At 42.6% G+C, this 20,198-nt stretch overlaps 1 long non-coding RNA gene across 1 annotated transcript in view; it reads left to right on the forward strand.

The window, feature by feature from the left end:
• Nucleotides 1–20,198, forward strand: part of LOC126262795 (uncharacterized) — a 107,350-nt gene that overhangs the window by 55,381 nt on the left and 31,771 nt on the right. Inside the window, exon 2 of the long non-coding RNA XR_007546760.1 lies at nt 15,205–15,314. This is a non-coding gene — a long non-coding RNA (uncharacterized LOC126262795). The remainder of the gene's footprint in view (nt 1–15,204; nt 15,315–20,198) is intronic.

Here is a 20,198-nt window from a genome sequence, read left to right on the forward strand (position 1 = left end):
CTTTACTGCTTGTTCAATATAGAGATTGAATAACATCGGGGAGAGGTTACAACCCTGTCTCACTCCTTTCCCAACCACTGCTTCCCTTTCATGCCCCTCGACTCTTATAACTGCCATCTGGTTTCTGTACAAATTGTAAATAGCCTTTCGCTCCCTGTATTTTACCCCTGCCACCTTCAGAATTTGAAAGAGAGTATTCCAGTTAACATTGTCAAAAGCTTTCTCTAAGTCTAACGGAAAGCCATAATAATTGGTATAATAGGAAGTACCCTTTGCCATGCCCTTCCCAGTGGTCTGCAGAGAATGGATGTAGATGTGAATAAGTTTAACATGTACATCGGAGAAGCGTGAAAGAGTTGGAACAAAATTTGAGAAGAGGCGTAAAACTGCAAGGACGACACAGAGTAACTTCCGGCTGGATGTGAAGAAGGCTTAGAAAAGAATGGACAGCAGAAGCAGCGCAGATGTGACAAAAAGGATAAACAAAGTTAAGACTTACGAGACGGAAACTAGCTTGACATCAAAACAGTGAATGATACAATAATAGTAGAAGTGAAAGATTTCTGCTGCCTATGGCGGCACAGAACGGCTTAAGTAAGGAAGTCGTCGGAAATAGAATGGTACAAGCGAAAAAATCTTCCTGCTCTACAGGTATCAGATGTTGATATGGAAACGAGGCAGAAGTTATTGCATCTGTACATCTGAAGCAAAGCATTGTATGGAAGTGAAATGCGGTCGATCAGAAATTTTGAGAAGAAATTTGCCTCTGGAAGGAACAGAAGAATGAAAAAAACACGGTATGGCATGAAAAGACTAGAGTACGCAAAACAGATTATAGAGAACGTAATGTAAAGCGGTTAACTAGAGAAGCAGACATCAGCACAAGATAGGAATAGATGGAGGTCAACATCAAACCAATCAAAAAATTAAAGGCCAAAAAAAGTTATTTGTTGTTTTTGTTTGTGCGAAACAGTGCATGGAGAAGTATTGTTCTTTGTTTCCGAGAAAGTATTTTGAGCGTGTCGGAGGAAGTGAGTGGAAACTAAATTTCTAATGAGTAGGTTTAGTAATTACGGCGCGGCCCCCACGGGGCTAGAGAAAGCGCGGGTAGCAGCAAACTTGTGGCTTAGCTGCAGATTTCTGAGAGAAGTCATCAGTAACACCACTCACAAAGAAACATCTCACAGACTTAATGAGAACTTTCCAGACGCATCCGTTTAATGCGGCTTGTGTGAAACGGCAGCAGCGGAAAGTTCAAAAACCTGAAAAGTGAGTCTAACTAGCGTGAGAAATACAGGGGTAGCTCAGAGGAACTCTGAACATCATCTTTTAAACCAACTTTCACTGGTTGACAGACAAAACTAAACACTCGAAAGCTGACTTTATTTTTGTATCTAACGTTGTGCATGCCCAAAAGGTTGTAGTCGTGAGTACGAGGGACGCCATTCTTGGAGAAATTTTTTGAAATCTGTTATCCATTGGTAAACGATAAATATTGTATGAACGTAGCCAATTGTACATGCAGATAGCATAAAATTAACTATTAGAAAAACTGAATATGCCAAAAAATGAAAACATAAAATATTACAGAGTAATCCATAAAAAGCATTAAAACGTCTCCTGTCCGTTGCTAATGAGCGTGAATTTCGACATTCCTAAGCATCAAACGCTGCTAACTCATAGAAATGACTCTGTAAGCATTTTACACCAGGCAACAGTATTCTCAGTTTTGAATTAGTACAATGAAATCCAGCAAAATATTATGGGCCAACATATGCACGTAACAAAGTAAAAACATCGCTCGAGCAGAATAATTTAAAATTATGCTTTAAATTTATTTTTTCCCCTTTTAATTTTCCGTTTTAGGCTGACAGTGCTTTGTAAAGCTTAACGACGATACGGCTTTTGTGAGAGTTCCTTTACATGCTCTATAAGAAGGGCTCTGATAGAGAGAGAGAGGGGGAACCGTTAATATTTTTAACGTCCTGAAAAGATAAGATGTCTGTAATGACTCTGTGGAGGGATGTTTTCTATTATTCAGCTACCTTTCGTTCGTAATTAAAACAGTTTATTTAAATGGCAAGTGGTGGTACCCCAAAATATTAATCCATATATTGCAAAGGACTGGAATTAGCCAAAGTATGTCGTACTGGCTCCTTCTCAGTGCAAAAGTTATATATATTTTTTAGGGCAAAAGTGGCTGAATCGAGTGTCTTTCCAAGTTTCATTACGTGGTGTTTATAATTTAAGTTTTCATCAGCATGAATTCCCGATTTCCTACATTCTGTTCTTTCTAAAACTTCATCACCCAGCGCCATATTTATATTTTCAGTTTGACTTTTCTTCCCAACTGAACGTTATTTGCTATATTTATATTTAATGTTAATCTGTTAGCATTGAACCAAGAAAGTAGATATTAGAGGTCTAATATCAACTGTTGTATACAACGATTTCTTCGGAGCACTTGTTATCCTACTGGTATCAACTGTGAACAATATGACTTTGCCAGCATGATCTGAAGTGTGTACGTCATTTATATAAATTAGAAGCAATATGGAACCTGGAACACTGCCTTCTGGTTCTCCTATTTTGACTTTCTTTGCATTTGACACTGAACTGATTTTGCGGTTGGAATGAGCTGACAAAAGTTCTCAATCTGTATTCTGTTCTGTAGATATGATTCAAAGCACATTTTGCTAACCCTTGAATACCAAGTCCTTCAAATTTTTCCAAGACAACTCCGTAATTAACAATATCAAATGCTTTAGAGACATCCAAATCGACTCCTACTACACTCTTGTTATTTTGTAGCTGTCCAGTTATCTGTTCAGAGCAGCACGCCACAACTGTTTCTGTACACCTCTTGTGTCACAGCTACACGAACGAAGCACATCACTGCCATGACCACGAAGCGTGTGGACACCAACATCGATGCTAAGTCGATAACCGAAAACCCGTAGACGGGCAACGTTACAGCTTGTGGGCCGTGATTGGCAGAATTTTGTTCAGTATAAGAAAATCTCAATTTTTGATTCTGTAAATAATAGCCAGTGTCTCCTTTTCTATCTGGCCATAATTTACCTATGCCATCGTTAATGGTTTAGATGTACATGAGTCACATCAAGAGACTTGAGTGACAGAACAGCACGAATGCTGAATTGTGAAGCATCCGTCTCAAGGTCCAATCGTTTTTCTGCCGTAAAAGGGGCCAGACAGATAGCAAACTTCTACACTTTTTTAGTTTGAAGAATGTTGCCTGACAATCGACGGACCTCTGAGATCTGACTTCCTTTTTTCGAAGCTGATTTGGGAAGTATGACGTCTGTACAGCAGCTAGGAGATTATGAGATTACCAGTTGCTTCGACGTTAGTCAGATCATATTCGTTCATCATCCGGCCAAGGTACTGAATGCTCGGTTGGGAAGAATTCCACTTACTTCATTTACATTTGTGCCCACTATCTCTAAAACTGTTAAGTAGCTGTTTTAAACGAACGAGATGTTGCTCCTGGGCAGGTCATGTGACTATAATGCAATCCAAACAGTTCGCAGCGTGTGGTACTCCCTTTATATTTGAAATAAAGTTCTCAGTTTCGGGGGTGTAGGATGAGCTTTTCACCAATGGCTTTGGTCGCACACGCACATGTCAAATATGTTTCACACATATTTAACATATTTCACGCGTATCTGTACCCATATTTTACCTGTACGTCTACCGAATCTCGCCATGCAGTTTACGACGTAGTATCTCATGAACTACACTATTGGAAAAAACTAGTACATTCTTTTAGAGGTTTACAATTCACTCAAAATTTATTGTTGCAGCAGTCTACATCACCCCCACTATTGCGTAGTGTAGCCTCCACAGGCCGCAATACAGGCGCTAGTCGATCGTACAGATGACGAATATTGTGCTGGGATACGTTATTCCGCGTCTGCTCCACCTGTTCGCGTTGTTCTGGAAGAGTTGTTGATTGACGAGTCACATGAGTCACTTCTCATCCCATCATATCCCACACGACTTCGACTGGAGATCGTGCTGGCCAGGGAAGTTGCTGCAGATCTTCAGAGCAGGTTGTGTTTCACAGGCAGTGCGTGGATGAGCATTATCCAGTTGGAACAAGACATCACCTTTTTGTTGCACGAACGGCAAAAGAAGGGACAACAAAATTCTGCACGTACCGAGCGCTGGTTATCGTACGCTCCACCAACACCAAAGGTCAAAGAGAGTTGTAGCATACCTCTATGAGACAGCGCTCACCAGGTCTATGCCGTACGCACAAAAGACCATCACCTGCTTGTAGACAGAATCTGCTTTCATCACTGAAGACCACAGCGCGCCATTCCAAGTGATCCTCTGACGGCACCAGTCGAGATGTGGACGTCGATACTTTGACATGAGTAGAGGACGGGCTAGGGGTGTGCGTACCCGTAGTCCCACTGCTAATGAATGGTTGGCAACAGTTTTGTTTTGACACATGTGTGCTCATAAGCCCTCTTATCTGTGCTGTGGTACTGTACGATCAGCCACTGCTGCCTTTACAACACTACGATCCTGGCAAGCGTCTGTGCTTCGTGGACATCCAGAACATCGTCTACAGGTGTGAGAATGTTCACGTGACCACTGATACCAGCATCGTTTGCACAACTGGCGCAACACGACCCACTCGTGAGGCAGATCACTGAAAGGTCCATAGCGCAACTCGGGTGCCCACAATTTGACCCCTTTCAAACTCGGTCATTTGACTTTGGGAAGCATGATTGGCTGTAGGAAGCACGACTGCGTCTCCCTGACATGGTTGCCTGCTTGCTTCAAACGTTTGCACCACATTGAGTCTTCTGACTGTGAACATTCCCTATTAAAGATGGCGTTCTGATAGCTATGCACTACGCTATCTGTGGGCGGACTACGTTGAAACCATTATCTGTACATGTACTATCCCCAGGTGGCACATGTCATCGGATCAAAATCGACGTCGTCATTCCAGGTGCGCAAATTTTTTTCCGGCAGTGTATGTGCTGTACAATGATATAATTTTGCAGGAACATCCAATGGTATATTTGCCTACCACATGCGAAATGTGTTGTGATTAGAGTTAGTAGGAAAGAAGTAATAAGTTAAAATGGCAGTTCATGTTGCAGCAGTTTCTCACGCATCTCAGTGTTTATGACGTCATATCTCCCGAACTATGTGTCGTACAGTGATATATTTTTCTAGGTACATTCAGCGGCATGTGTGGATAGCGCCTGCGAAATGTGTTGCGAATAGAGTTGGTATTAAAGAAGTAATAAATTAAAACGTCATTCATGATGCGGCAGTTTTACACGCATCTCAGTTTCATCCAGTGATTCGGACTTAAGGCAGTTTGTTTTGGTTATAGATTCTCACAGGGAAAGCTTTCCCGTGTGCCTGGTCAGCCAGTGAGACGAATGGGGGAGGTATCGTACACTAGCCACAAGGATGTAAGCAGAGTATCGACTGGTGAGGCCCCTCTCTCTCTCTCTCTCTCTCTCTCTCTCTTTGAGTGTGTGTATGTGTGTGTGTGTGTGTGTATGTGTGTGTGTGTGTGTGTGTGTACATTAGCTAAATTTCCTGCGCATCAGTGTCTGACCTATTATGCACCAAACGCAGACTCATAGCGATCCCTATTTTCATAGCAAACTATATGAATTTCGTTCTGTAGGTAGCTTAATCTGGAAGTATCACATTAACTATGCCCATCAACGAAGAACAGCTCATCATAAAGCTGACATATAAAGCTTTAAGTAATTAAAAAATTCGCTTTCCTAACCAATAGTTTCTTTGAAATTTTTTGAAAAAAGATGTAAAGCAGGAGGCATACACGTGAAATCACTGAGGTGACAAAAGTGTGAGATACCTCCTAACATCGTGTCGGACCTCTTTTTACCCGGCATAGCGCAGCAACTCGACGTGGCGTGGACTTAACAAGTCACTAGAAGTCTCCTACAGAAATACTGAGCCATGCTGTCTCTACAGCTGTCCGTAATTGCGAAGTTGTGGCCAGTGCAGGATTTAGTGCACGAACTCACCTCTCGATTATGTCCAAATGTTTGATAGAATATACGTCGGGCGATTTGTGTGGCCAAATCATTTACTCGAATTGTCCAGAATATTCAAACCAATCACGAACAACTGTATCCTGGTGACGTGGCGCATTGTCAGCTATAAAAATCCCATAGCTGAATCGTCTCCAAGTAGCCGAACGTAACTACTGTATTTCCAGTCAATGATCGGTTCAGTTGGACCGAAAGAACTAGTCCATTCTGTGTAAACACAGCCTACATCATTATGGAGCCACCACCAGCTTGCACAATGGCTTGCTGACAACTTGGTTCCATGGCTTTGTGGCGTCTGCGCCACACTCGAGCCCTCCCATTCAATGCTGGGCCATCAACAAGTAGCGTGTGAACCATTCAACGAAGCGTCATCGATATGGGCTTTCGGAGCACAAGGCCCTCTTGTGTCCTCTTGGTGACTGCACGACACAAAACTTTATGCCTCGCCTGGGTTCGTCAACACCGACATTGGACTGTTGATGACTGGAAACATGTTGCGTCTTCGAACGAGTCTCGTTTAAAATTGTATCGAGCGGATGGACAACAGTCCCCGGCATGTCAACAGAGACAGTTCATGCTGGTGGAGGCTCTGTAATGGTGTGGGGCGTGTGCAGCTGGAGGGAAATGGGACCCTTGATACGTCTAGATACGACTTTGACAAGTGATACGTACGTAAGCATCCTGTCTGATCCATTGTGCGTTCCCACGGACTTGGGCAATTCCAGCAGGACAATGCGACACCCCACATGTCCAGGATTGCTACAGAGTGGCTCCAGGAACATTCTTCTGAGTTTAAACACTTCTGATGACCACCAGACTCCTCAGACATGAACGTTATTGAGCGTATCTGGGATGCCTTGCAACGTGCTGTCCAGAAGAGATCTCCACCCCCCTCGTACTCTCAACGGATTTATGGACAGCCCTGCAGGATTCATAGTATCAATTCCCTCCAGTACTACTTCAGACATTAATCGAGTCCCGCAGGGGCCCTATACAATATTAGGCAAGTGTACCAGTTTCTTTGGGTGTAGTACTGCTGCAACGGTTGGCGGTTCAACTAGCGTTCCCTGTATGCACCTGTAGGTGCATATCACCGCGCGGCGACTTAGAACGCAGATTACCAGCTTTCTTTGTGTTCCCACACTAGGAGGGGGGTTTGCAGCTGCAGGCAGTCGCAAAATGCGCGTTAATTCTGCGCTGCGTGGAACTTTCAACAGTGAAAACGAATGCTTCCACTTGTTGCAAAGGAAAGGCAATTGAGAATGAAAGTACATCGTTGGTAAACGTGATCTGTATATTTAGCATGACATTATGAAAACAATTCCAGGCGCTCCCGGGCCGCCTTAGCGCTGCAGCCCTTCTTCCCCATTTTCGGCCCCTTTTCTGCTGATAACTAAGTAGTGTGAGACTGTTAGTTGGAGCGACAGTACCTAGTCAACAACGAAATTACTACAACTTATATACAACAAAATATGAGTTCTATCGCCAAGTCTTTAATTTTTAAAGTCAACTGACTTTTTAAGTTACTCTAGCCTCTAAACGCCAAGTTTCTTTCGACCAGTTCCAGCTGTATCATACAGGGTGATTTAGCTGCCCATACCGATGGGTTTTATGCGACCTGCAATGCCTTCAAATTCCACGTGTAAGATTTGCATATTATCTCGCTCACTACGCACAAGCTATCAGTCCTACAGAAATTTAATGCAGTTACATTTTGTGGCGGTGTACATTTTCGCTAAAGGCCGTAGTTCTCGAATTATTCAAGAAAAACGTACAAAAGTGATCTTCAAAGGCGTTTTCTTCAATAACTCGAAAACCATGGCTTCCAACGAAGAGTGTACCACAATATGATATTTAACTGCATTAAATTTGCTACAACAAGGTTCTGTTTATTTCTTCTGCAGGAATAACAGTGTGAAAGCTGCGAACGAGAGAGTATGAAGATCATGCGCGCGTGGTTTTTGACGGCATTTTACGGCATTTTACGTCGCATGAAACCCATAGGTAGGGGCAGCTGAATCATCCCGTATATTTCCCATGCTGACAGCGACGAGCAACCTAAGTGGTAAATATCTGACCCGAATTTTAATCTGGATAACAATATCACCAGATTTTGTTGCAGTATGGATGGCTGCTATAATCACTTTGAGTGAGACTGGAAGACGTTCTGAATTTCACGGGACCTGGTATACTAACATTATCGGCAGTCACGGTGAGAGGGGACGCGGAGTTTACGCAATGCCGAGCTTAGAGTGGTTATTCAGAAGTTTATCCATGATATCACAGGACTTTTTCTTTCTGTTACTTAGCCCAATTCGGTCACTAGTGTGGTGTTGTTACTAGTCGTAGAGAAGGCTGAACCAATGGGAATACCCGTAGGCAAGAAACAAGTTTCCTGCAGCGAAAACACCGACTCTCTGAGAGGTCAAAATCTTTAAAAAATCTTGAGAGTTGCTGTGAACTCTGAATCTAGGAGTCTGTCGCCACATCCCATGGAGGAGAGAAGCTAGTCGTAGCGGAACGTGGAATATTAATTGCCGTTCCAAATATCGTAATGGACTTTTTCACTTTCGGGCAGATCTGCTATTTTATGGCAGTAGAGATGCTGCATGTAATAGCAGATTGGTAATTGTAACTAGGTTCAAAATGTTTCAAATAGCTCTGAGCACTATGGGACTTAACATCTGAGGTCATCAGTCCCCTAGAACTTATAACTACGTAAACCTAACTAACCTAAGAACATCGCACACATCCATGCCCGAGGCGGGATTCGAACCTGCGATCGTAGCGGTCGCGCGGTTCCAGACCGAAGCGCCTACAACCGCTTGGCCACATCGGCCGGCTTTAACTTGGAAAGTCGAGTATACGTTGATTTAGCCCAAACCTCTATTTGGTGCCAGTTTTGTTATGAACTGATTCTCCGCGAATGATGGCAGTGAATTTATTACTAATACTATAATCACAAACACAACAGAAGTTCATACAGTAATAGAGATCGGCCAAGTCGTCATAGAATTCGAGGTACATGCGGAGCCGGCAGATTTATTTTCGATGGCGGTGACCTTTCCCCCAGGATAACAGAACTAGAGAGTCTGAGAACTTGCCCCTCCCTCCCCCCCACCCTCTCTCTCCATACAGGCTGTCTACACGGGGCCTGACACAAGCACCACAAGTGGTAGGTACGCGACCTCAATGCTGGCGTCCTATTCGGTACGGTTGTCGTCTTTCCTGGCACCACCGCTGTTTCAGTTAATGTCGAATGCCCTCGCTCGTCCCTGGTTTGTGCGTCGTGTAGTATTATTAGGTGCATTACAAAGGATACATATGGGAGGTGTCCCCGCTTCCCCCCCTTGCTGGGTAGCCCACATTGCCACCCGCGCCGCTCCTGCCAGTCAGCCCTCACGCTATTCGTTCTTTCTTTCGACAGTCGACTCTACTGAATCGAGTTATCGAATAGTTGTACTTTCCTATGGAGCACGCGCGTCCGCGTCATCGTATTTTATACGTTTCTGTCTGGCCCATAGATAGCTAACACATACCTACGAGTAAAGTCGTGGCCATTCTAGTGATCTCTGTACGTTATTCTGTCGCGAATATTCTACTCTTTTTATTTTTACAGAGAACCTTCGATGCGTAGCTTTATAAATACGGACTATTCGCCGAATAGGAAGCTAGTTTACATTCAGAAGCATAAACGCCCTTCATGAACGTCATTCTGTTATGCGTTGTCTGTCCTAGATCTGACTATCCTACTTTGCACACGCTGTACATAATATTGGCTTGTCTCCCTGCATCTATTCTTCAACGCTGCGGCGTACAAAGATATGGCTGAGGTCGACAATGAAGAAGGATCGACTTAATGGCTTAGCTCTGTTGATCACTCACCCTGACGATTTAATTAACCAATTTGCCAGGAAGAATAGGCACATAGAATTCATCATTTAAGGAAGAGAACGACAATTGTAACTTTTTTATACCATACGATGGCATTGTCTTGTATATGTGTATAATCAGTTTAAATAAAATTTTCTTAAACTTTGCATGTGACTTGATTATTTTTACTCCGGTGAAAGTAAAGGTAGCTCAAGATATCTCTAGCGCCCTCTCCTTGAGGTTTTTCTGTATCTACCACTGCAGAGCATAGAACGGGTTGAGCGCGGGACAAATACGCTTTCGTGACATCTTGTTGTTTAGAAAAGCAGAATTGGATTGTTACATAGTATAAACAGCCATGTATGTGACATCATACATACTATAATGGTGTTCCACGATAAATTCACCACTCTTCCTCCGAATGGCCATCGAGTTTGTCAAATACTCGTATTTTAGCGAAGTGTGGACCTGACGCATGCGTCCCAGTTGTTCATATATATTCATGGTTAATGCTTAGTTTGTAAGTCTGGTAATCACACAGGCTTGGTAGGGCTTCTTTAATGGTGACAGTGGTATGAAGGGCTTGCATGACAAATGGTAGAAAATAAACGTGGAGGATGTCGTTAAGATATCAGTGGCCATTGTGGAGACATCAGAACTAGAGGTGTTCTGGGTGGCAAGCGAATCGGAGACCACGCAACAGTTTCTGGAATATGATGTGTGCCATGCAGTGTTTTACCCGTTTGAAAATAAATATATAAGTAATTTTTAGCACCGATTTACTTATTGTTTGTCCGCCACTGAACGCCGCAAATAAAACTGTAACTGGCCATGCTCCAGAATACGCAAAGTTTCTTTCATCAGCCGGAAAGGTTATGGTCAATGCTTTTTGAGATGCAAAGAAATTCATTTTACTTATCTTGCAAATGGTAAAGCAATAACCGACAAATTCTGTGCAAACCATCGGGACCAATTGATTGAAAAAATATGCAGGGAGTGAACTGAATTTTGTAATACAGAAAAGATACCAGCTTTCGTCAGTGCAATGTACCAACCCACAAAGTTGCTTATGTAATGGGAGAATTGAGCAATATGAAATACAAATTGTGAAATATCCACCTTGTTCACCAAATTTTACATCCTCTTGTTTCCACACTTTCCCACAGCTACATAAATTCTTGGTTGGTAAACATTGTCAGTTTAATCAGGACCTTCCAGAATCTTCTTAATGGTCGGAATATATTCACAAGGGAAATGTCAGACAATGAACACCAATATAATGGAGGAGAGGCTATTTTTTCAACAAAAATCAATTTTCCACAGCTAAGCCAAATATTTTCGTATCGCCCTGTATTCTTTCGATTTAAGGACAGGATATGCTGCGTATCTAGACCATTTATCATTTCGTAGCCAAGATCCGTTCCATTTATAATATTTGTGTCTCCTTTGAGACTACACACTATTCCCTCCACTCCACTCCACTTTCAGTTCTTTGAGATTTCGCTGAAAATAACCGAGTTTTACTATGCGCTACAGCTCAAAATCTCCTTTTATGTAATGTGTCGTACTTATTCAATGACTGATTATTATAAACAGAAGCTTTCTTGGGGCCCAATTTTAGGTATCTTTACAAGCTATATGCAACTGTACGAGGAGACTTTCAAATGAGATTCAGTCATTCCGCGCCGTGGTTGAAAGCTGTGACACCCGACAGGCAGGCAGCAGAGCTGAAACTGTGGTAACGCCATGATCCCTAAAAAAAACCTCATCCATAAACTCTTGTAGCTCTCATAATTCACTGAAACAAAACAAAATAAATTTGAAAAAAAAAAGAAAAAAGAAATCCGTGGCAATATATTGCTACTAGTCTACTGCAAGGCGTTTCAGTATTATTTGCTAAGCTACCATCAGATAATTACTTGGGTAAATAAATAGGGTGTAAATCAATTTTTGAAGGAGCTAGGCACCCAGAAAGGGGCTGCTTTAACTGTGTTATTCAACGATAAATTGGAAACCACTTGCAATGAAGAAGCAGAAATATGCGGGCAAACAATCACAAGAGAGATTACCATGCAACAAGAAGTTATGTAGATTGCAACTCTTCATACATTAAAAAGTGGTTCACACCATGAAGATGCTTACATTATCTAAGTCTGAACCTGAAGTACATTTACATGATATGCTATGAAGGAGCATGCAGGAATCAAAACTTATGATGGTCGTCTGGTTAAATTAAAGAAGAAAAACCAACTATTATACCAATAATATAATTTTTTTAAAACAGCAGTTATGTCGTAAATCACAAAAAGGGACCTACGCACGTTCAACACACTATATTGTCAGCTCTTCAACATAATGGAACCACTATCACAGCATCAATAGTTATATCAGTATCTTCATTTGGAAACGCGATTTCAAGAATAAAGACGTCGAAAAATGATTGAAAGTTTGTTGTTATTTTATTAATTTTGAATGCCAAAAAACAATGACAAAAGAAAAAAAATGGATACGTCAATGGTTGAGAAAAATTACTCCAAGTTAAGTTGCTCAACTGTAATCCGATGTCCCTTGCGGTATATGAATAATTATTAATAATGTCACGGGACGGAACATGGTAATTAGAGAGGAAACTGCAGTTGAAAAGAAGTTAAGAGTAACAAATTTCTGGCGACAGGAAGATTATTTGATTGATGATTAATGTTGTAATATCAGCAAATTCCAGCAGTATCACTGTCATGAAAACCAGCGAAGCAATTACATCTGTCGTACAGTAATTTTTGTCAGTTAGTTAAAGAAAAGTAATGAAACAGTTCTTTTATGTTTTGTGATTATTATTTCCTATGGAATGAAGATCGGTGCTACTGCAGTGTAATATATAAATATAAACAAATATATGCAGATTTATATTTTGGTCAGCACATAACTTAAGTATTGCTTCAGCTGGATGTCCATATTCTTGTCATGTGTGACTGTTTCGTCAGACTGGTGTGCATTTTACAGGCTACCAGTTGTCTAAATGTTCAAAGTGCAAGCAGTAGTACGTAGCTGCAATGAGGAATACTGCTGTGATTTAATTCGACAAGCTAAAAGTGTGTTTCAATATTTAAAATAAAAGTCCTGTTCCAGAGAATCAATTATAAACCACATTCCGAAGTGATAAATATAATTATTATTCCAGAAAGTAATGCCACTTAAGGATTTTGTACTAAAATACTATATAAAAGAATTCAATATGAAGAGCTAGGTTTTTGCTTTGTCTTTTAAATGAGTAGTACGAAAACATTCATGGATGCACAATACACTATGTGATCAAAGGTATCCGGACACCCCCAAAGACATACGTTTTTCATATTAGGTGCACTGTTCTTCCACCTGCTGCTAGGTACTTCATATCAGCTACCTCAGTAGTCATTAGACATCGTGAGAGAGCAAAATGGGGCACTCCGCGGAACTCAACGGACTTCGTACGTGGTCAGGTGATTGGCTGTAACTTGTGCCATACGTCTGTACGCGAGATTTCCACGCAAACATCCCTAGGTCCACTGTTTCCGATGTGATAGTGAAATGGAAATGTGAAGGGACTCGTACAGCACAAAAGCGTACAGCCCGATATCGTCTGTTAACTGACAGAGACAGCCGACAGTTGAAGAGGGTCGTAATGTGTAATAGGCAGACATCTGTCCAGATTATTACACAGGAATTCCAAACTGCATCAGGATCCATTGCAAGTACTATGACAGTTTGTCGGGAGGTGAGAAAACTTGGATTTCATGGTCGAGCGGATGCTCATAAGCCACACATTACGCTGGTAAATGCCAAACGACGCCTCATATGGTGGAAGGAGCGTAAACACTGGACGATTGAACAGTGGAGAAACGTTGTGTGGAGTGACGAATCACGAATGTGGCAATCCGATGGCAGGGTGTGGGTGTGGCGAATGCCCAGTGAACGTCATCTGCCAGTGCGTGTAGTGTCAACAGTAAAATTCGGAGGCGGTAGTGTTATCGTGTGGTCGTGTTTTTCATGGAGAGTGCTTGCACCCCTTGTTGTTTTGCGTGGCACTATCACAGCTCAGGCCTACATTGAAGTTTTAAGCACCTTCTTGCTTCCCACTGTTGAAGAGCAATTTGGTGATGGTGTTTGCATCTTTCAACAAGACCGAGCACCTGTTCATAATGCATGGCCAGTGGCGGAGTGGTTACACGACAATAACATGCCTGTAATAGACTGGCCTGCAGGGAGTCCTGACTTGAGTCCTATAGAACACCTTTGGGATGTTTTGGAGCGCCGACTTCGTACCAGGCCTCACCGACCGATGTCGATACCTCTCCTTAGCACAGCGCTCCGTGAAGAATGGGCTGCCATTCCCCAAGAAACCTTCGAACACTTGATTGAATGTATGCCTGCGAGAGTGAAAGTTGTCATCAAGCCTAAGGGTGGGCCAACACCATATTGCATTCCAGCATTACCGATGGAGGGCGCCACGAACTTGTAAGTCATTTTCAGCCAGGTGTCCGGATACTTTTGATCACATAGTGTATACTATTTCAAGCATAGTGGTGGTGTTAAGTTCCTATGGGACCAAACTGTTGAGGTCATCGGTCCCTAGACTTATACACTACTTAATCTAACTTAAAACTAACTTATGCTAAGGACAACACAACCATGCCCTAGGGAGGTCTCGAACCTCCAACCGGGGGAGCAGCGCGAACCGTGGCAAAGCGCCTGAGACCGCGCAGCTACTCCGCGTGGTATTTCAAGCATACTCTGAGGCCAAACAGTGCTTTCTGCTTTTTTGTAGACTAGGAAACATGGAATATTATTTGAACTTTTTACCTTTTCGTGTTAAATACCACCACATTGTGCCCTTGCTTCGAAACCGAAGTAAGCACAGGGATTTGTATTTCCACCAGCTCCACGTTCACACGGCTCTAGTGGTGAGGGAGAGAGAGAGAGGGGGGGGGGGGGGGCGAGTACCGTCCGAGAGGCTGATGGCGAATGGAGGTTGTGTAATGCAAATCTCCGGTGTCTGCGAATCCCCCGTTTCTTCATGCACCACTGAAACTCAGGCCCAGGACTGGTTTAAAACCAGTGGCACAGATATCAATCTCTGATAGTGAAAGTATTGTTATTTTCTTGCTTCTTTATACAGAGATCTTTTGTTCTGCAGTTCTTTGTAGGTTATGGAATCTAAACAGTATAAATTGGGATGATCTTCTGTGCCCAATCTGACTTTACATTTCGTTTCTTACAGCTGTATGACGTGGTTGGCGAGACTGATACTGGTAGTGGCAGCAGCAGTTGTAGTTGGATCAAGTAACACTACAAACATTGTGTCTCCAAGCAATGTGAATGCTATTATTGGTAAGTAAGTTTCATAATTGTAACAGCAATAACTTCATGTCCACATCAAGGAAATTTGAGGCTAGATGCAACCATCTAATTTTCCTCATTTTTAACCTTTGTTCAATGCTGCTCTTCCAGCGGCAGAAAATTTGTCATTTAATTTTATTTGGGGGCTGGGTAGCTCGAATTATCAGATCATGTCCTTCTTACATTATTCTAATGTTTGCATTGTTTGTGTTTTGTGCAATCTAAGATATGTGTAATTTTCAATATCTGGTGAAACAGGAGGAAGTCCATCACTCATATAAGTGTGCGCAGTAAATTGCCCAAGAGCTTTATCTTGACAACCAAATTGGCATATCTCAATCACTAACATGTTATCGACTTAGAAACATCAACAATATAAGCCAGTAAAACAGGAGTGTCAAATAGTGCATAATGGTATTACGGTTTACATCTACATACATACACTGCAAGCTACCTTACGGTGTGAGGCGGAGAGTACTTCTGCTACGACCTTCTTTTTCCTCCTTCCATGCTCCATTCACGAAAGGCACGTGAGAAAAAATATTGTTGGTAAACCTTCGTATTAGCTCTAATTTCTCAGATTTTTCTCGTTGTGGTCATTAAGCAAGACGTACGTGTGTGTGGGAGGAGTAAAGCAAAGCTATATCTTTGTACCAGGTGATTATAATTAAATTGACGGTGGGCCGACTGCTGCAGGACACTGAAATATAGTGGGTATGTTCATTAATCGCAGAGTGTGCTGAAAAAATAATATTTCCAGTTTCCGCCACCAAGTGAAAATACAGTGCTGTAAGCAGACAGTACGTGAAATGTCCCCTGTTTTGACGTCACTATGCTGTTTGTCACTTTGTGACGTGTGTTGATTTCTTTTGTGAAGTGGCTGTTGATGTAAAGAGTTAAGAAGGTAAAAGTTTTCCATACCAAATGCAATGGCTGTTGAGAAGAAAGACCATGCAACAATGACAATGCTCCATTGCAGGAATATCACCAACAGAAACAGCTGTGAAGAAGCACCACGTCAATACGTGGGTTGAGGAATATGATCAGCCAGCCGCTGTGGCCGAGCGGTTCTAGCAGCTACAGTCTGGAACCGCGCGACCGCTACGGTAGCAGGTTCGAATCCTGCCTCGGGCATGGATGTGTGTGATGTCCTTAGGTTAGTTAATTTTAAGTAGTTCTAAGTTCTAGGGGACTGATGACCTCAGCAGTTAAGTCCCATAGTGCTCAGAGCCATTTGAACCATTTTGAACCAGATGGGCCAACACCACATGTTGCTCGCCAGGTGAAAGATTTGCTTCAAGAAACCTTCAGTAACGACCACATCATCCCTTGGAAATTTCAAGATGTGTGGCCTTCCGGATTTCCCGACCAGAATCCATGTGACTTCTGGTTGTGAGGATACATGAAAGATCGTGTCTATCAGGATGTATCCAGATTCTTCCTGAGCTGAGGGATAGCATACATCGACATACCGCTCCGATTACACTGGATAAGCTATGAACAATTGCTGACTATGCCGTGTTACGGATGGACCATGTTGCTGTATCAGGAGGCCACACTGAACTCCTGTTGTAACTTGTGTCCATGTCCTAATAAGCGTTCCAGAACCACCATTATCATAGGTTTGATCGTTCCTCCCCTTATCCTGAACCCACATGACATTCTGTCTGTATACAGCACCATATTTTCACCTGGTGGCAGAAAATGGAAATATTATTTTTTTAGGTTATTCTGCGAGCACACTGTTTAATGAAGATACCTATGATGGGAGCAGCCTGAAATGAACACATCCCGAACTGCAGCATTTGGAATACCGTCAGTTTATTTATAACCCCTGGGTATATACATATTCTGCAAATCAATGTGAAGTACATGGCAAATTGTATGTCCTGTATAGTTATTAGGACTTTTCCTATTCCATTTGCATAGAGAGCAAGGGAAAAATCATTGTTTAAATGCCTCTGTGTGTGCTATAATTAATCTAATCTTGTCCTTGCGATCCCTAGAGTTTGTATATTCCTAGATTCATCCATTAAGTGGTTTTAGGAACTTTCTAAGTAGGCTTTCACAAGATAGTTTGCATTTATCTTCGACCATCTGCATATCATTTGTTTTAGTGTCTTCGTAACACTCTCTCACACGTCAGGCAACAATCAAACCTTTGACAATTTATGCTCCCCTTCTTTGTATCCGCTCAATATCCCACGTCAGCCCTGTTTGGTACTGGTCGCACAAACTTGAACAATATTCTGGAGTACGTCACGCAAGTGTTTTGTATGCCATTTCCTTTGTATTTCGCCAGTATTCTACCAGTTAAATGCCGTCCGGCATCTGCTTTACCTAAGACTGAACCTATGCGATTGTTCCATTTTCTATCCCTACAAATTGTTATCCCCAACTAGGAATAGGTGTAGAAAGATACCAACTGTGTGTCACTGACCTTGTAGTCTTAGGATACCTCATGTTTTCATTTTGTGAAGTACACAATTTTAGATTTGTGGACATTTAAAATGAGTTAGCACTTAGAAATCTTTTCTAAATCTGACTAAATATTTATGCAGCCTTCCTCAGACAGTAGTTTATTATGGATAATTGCATCACCTGCGGAAAGTCTGAGGTTAATACAAACATCGTCTACAAGGTCATTAATATACCACATGAGCAGCAGTGGTCCCAACATATTTCTCTGAGGCACACCTGAATTTATTTCTACATTCTTCTGTTCTTTCGGAACAGACACCACATATAGAAAGGATGATTTTTCCACCGTGTACAAACTCTGGAGACTGATCGCAGAGAGGATATGGAACAAAAAAGATCTAATGAACTTATGTCTGGAAATGCATAGTTTCTGTGCAAGAGAAAATTTATTCAGTCGTACATTGTTACGGAGACTGGTCTATTACTCGCTGTTCCATGCAGCTACGGTTACAGTATGTGCTGAAAATGGGTTCCACATGCCTCAACGCATGTGTGTATGTGCCATACCATGTTCTTCCTCACATGTACACAGCCAGGCTGCAACTGAACAGTGTCAAAGGGAGCATGAATACGCTTCTCCAGTGTCTCCACACATGGAATGGGCTCTGCATACACGATACTTTTGACATGGCCCATAACCAGAAATCGGACAGGTTGAGGTCTGGTGAACGAGCAGGCCATGCAACTTGACTCCCTCGTCCAACCCACTGACCAGGGAAGACACGTTTGAGACTCGTCCAAACGTTAATGGCGAAGTGGCCTGGAGCACCATAATGTAGCAGCCACATATCCCTTCGACTCATGAATGGCACTTCTTTCAGCAGTGGAGGCAAAGTCACCTGCAAGAAACAGTGGTAGTTCCGGCCTATTGGGTGATTTGGAAGGAAGACTGGTTCCAAAATACAGTCACCAATTATGCCGGCTCACACATCCCAGCTGTACTAATGCTGATGGCTCGCTGTCACCTTAACCATGGGGAGGAGGAGGAGGAGATTAGTGTTTAACGTCCCGTCGACAACGAGGTCATTAGAGACGGAGCGCAAGCTCGGGTGTGCGAAGGATGGGGAAGGAAATCGGCCGTGCCCTTTCAAAGGAACCATCCCGGCATTTGCCTGAAGCGATTTAGGGAAATCACGGAAAACCTAAATCAGGATGGCCGGAGACGGGATTGAACCGTCGTCCTCCCGAATGCGAGTCCAGTGTGCTAACCACTGCGCCACCTCGCTCGGTTTAACCATGGGGGTTCTGCATACTATCCCACTGATGTCTGTTATGAAATCTGAAGATACCACTCTGCGTAAAGGTGGCCTCATCTGTGAATAGGGCAGATGACACAAATCCGTAAACAGTGGTTGCCTGGTAAAGAAACCAGTGACAAAATTGCTCCCGATTTAGAAAGTCTGTCGCTAGTAAGCCCAGCACATGCTGTGAGTGATAAGTGTAGTAAAAATTGTCATGGAGAATGTTCGACACGGTCGTCTGGCTTACCTTGTACTGTCTTGAAAGCTGCCTGGTACTGAACATGCCAGTCGCGTTCTACAGTGTCGATAACATGTTCCTCCAAGTCTGGTTTCTGAACATTTTCGGTACATCCTTCATGATTTCATGCTTCCTGAAACGAACTGATCCCAGGCAAATGGCAAAACACTGTTGCAAACATGGAATACTGTGGGAATACTAGGGATAAGCATGATACAGCCTTGCTACCCGCCTTCTGTTGCCATTTGCCTTTTTGTATGTAAACACCATGTCGGCAAGCTCTCGATTCGAATACAGAACATTGTGTACAATGCTGTATCACATCCACTACAAAGTGAATCAGCAAAAGAATGAACTGGAAACAACATAACCAATTACTGTGGCAGGAAAGGGCACTAGGGCATGACATATCGAGGAACAGTACCACTCTCTAGGAGGAAAACATGCATACTGTAATTGTAGGTTCATGGTACATCACGTATTAGATAACAGTCTCTGTAACAAAGTGTGGTTGCATAAATAGTCTCCAGCATGTAAACCATGCATTTCCAGACACGAGTTCATTAGACATTTTTGTTCCATATCCTCTCATCGATCAATCCATAGGGTTTGTACATGGTGAATAAAATCACCCTGCATAACTCAAGCGAGGCTGGCCACTGTGATCGAACGGTTCTAGGCGCTTCAGTCCGGAACCACGCAGCTGCTACGGTCGCAGGTTCGAATCCTGCTTCGGGCATGGATATGTGTGATGTACTTAGGTTAGTTAGGTTTAAGTAGCTCTAAGTCTAGGAGACTGATGACCTCAGATGTTAAGTCTCATAGTGCTTAGAGCTATTGGAACCATTTGAACTCAAGCGAGAAGCAAAGACGGCAAGTGATGCCTTCAGTGCAGATGCAGACCAATCTTGAACT

Source organism: Schistocerca nitens, chromosome 6 (assembly GCF_023898315.1).
Source record: "Schistocerca nitens isolate TAMUIC-IGC-003100 chromosome 6, iqSchNite1.1, whole genome shotgun sequence".
In the NCBI taxonomy this organism is placed as follows: domain Eukaryota; kingdom Metazoa; phylum Arthropoda; class Insecta; order Orthoptera; family Acrididae; genus Schistocerca; species Schistocerca nitens.